The sequence below is a fragment of the Chrysochloris asiatica genome, unplaced genomic scaffold (assembly GCF_000296735.1).
Source record: "Chrysochloris asiatica unplaced genomic scaffold, ChrAsi1.0 scaffold00017, whole genome shotgun sequence".
NCBI classification, from domain to species: domain Eukaryota; kingdom Metazoa; phylum Chordata; class Mammalia; order Afrosoricida; family Chrysochloridae; genus Chrysochloris; species Chrysochloris asiatica.
In genome coordinates, this window is record NW_006408535.1 from 3574180 (window position 1) to 3576045 (window position 1866).

Here is a 1866-nt window from a genome sequence, read left to right on the forward strand (position 1 = left end):
ATCTAATTTGACATGTTTCTCTTTTGAATATATTCTGTCTTAAAGAAGCAGTTGCATAAAGTCTCTTCTTTTCCACACAGGACACATTCATTGTTTCAGCCAACTCTCAGTGGAGGGGCAACCAGTACAACACCATCTTCCCGAAAAAACAGCATTAGAATGTTCCGTTTTGTTGATTTATATATCTTTTCATGTTTCTTCATCAATTTCTGTAGTAGTCACAGTTTCTTCCACATCTCCCAATATCATATTTAAATGTTGATCATAAGTATGTAATCTTCCTCAAAGCTCTAGGTCATTTTGCATTTTCACATAACTGCACTCATCGAGGCTGTGCCTCGTAAGATCCAAAGGCTCCTCTACTGTGTTGGTAGTTTGTTGCTGGTCAACATCGTCCGCCATGTTTCAAACCCTGTGTCCTTTCTCCATGAACTTTTAAAAGGCACATTATACACATGCATACTCTCATACACAACATCCAGGCACACGTGAGGGGCTTTAAAAATTTCATGGAAAAATTCCATTATCTTTTCATTCCATTTTTCCATTACCTTTTCAAAGCTCCCTCAAGTGTGTGTGTGTGTGCAACTCGTATGAAATGACATAGGCAATGTGAAGAAAATTTTCACTTAAGGCATGTAAGGAGAAAGAGAGCTTATTAATGGAAACTGAAGCAGAATGGTCGAAATAGGTAATGAATAAGAAAATAAAGTATCCTGAGAGCTGAACTTATTTGTATCACATATTATAGAGATATGGAAAATGTAATGACTAGCAAGAAGGATTTGTCCATTAGAATATCACTGAGATCATGTTCATATGACCATGAGGCAACGTAAATTTATGCTGGGCAACTATTTTTTAAAAGTTATTTCTGAGGACACTGATATGATCACACCAAACTAGATTAATACACACTCTTATTTTATTGGTATGCCATTCTTTTGATAAGGGGGAGAGTTTTAAATGTTTTCTACTCCATCTACCCTGTAAATATATTCAGACAATTCTAAAATGATAACATAATCCTTCAATAACTATTCCTTTAAACTTGGGATTTTCAAGTGACCTGCACATTGCTTTTTCTCAATTTTGAAGCATTATTTCAAAAGCTTTGATTAGTCACAACATGATAGGAGCTGAATCTAATTATTTCACAAATTATATTTAAAAATTGTTATTATATTATTCCTCTGAACTCAAAGTTTGCATTGTTGTTGCTGTTAAGTTCCTTCAAGTTGGTTCTGACTCATAGAGACCCCTTGTAGGGTTTCCAAGGATCAGCTGGTGGTTTTGAACTACCAATCTGTGGTTAGCAGTTCACTGCTTATCTTATAGTGCCAAACCAGGACCCCGAAGGCTGCATTAGATGATTAAAGACAGAAGGATGACACACTATTGGCCTAGGTCACATAGGTACTGAGCAAAAGAGCTAGAATTCAACTTACATTTGTTAGAACTGGTAAGAAATCTGCTAAACCACTTTCTAAGGAGAGGAGAATATATACTCCTGTGTGAGCATAGACACTCACAGCAGTGCATATACTTGTATAAGCAGACTTTCATCCTTTTCTACCCCTAATGGCACAAACCATACTCTACGTATACCTTACCTGTATATCATCTGCTCAGATGATTTCCCTTTCTCTTTTCCTGCCTCTAATTTAATTTATGCAGTGTTGCCTCCATACTCTTTTAATAGTGTAAACTCCAAACCAAAATTCACTTCCATCAAGCTGATTGTGATTCCCAGCATCCCAATAGGAACAAATATAACTGCCTCATTGGGTTTCCAATTGAGTTAGCAATTGAGTGCTTTAACAACTGTGACACCAGGGCTCCTAAAATCATGTTGTTGTTGTTGTT

The 1866-nt window shown here is 36.4% G+C and overlaps 1 pseudogene; it reads right to left on the reverse strand.

Annotated features, from left to right (window-relative positions):
* Positions 1–95: 95 nt before the first annotated feature.
* Positions 96–402, reverse strand: LOC102828872 (annotated as a pseudogene).
* Between the last annotated feature and the right edge of the window lie 1464 nt (positions 403–1866).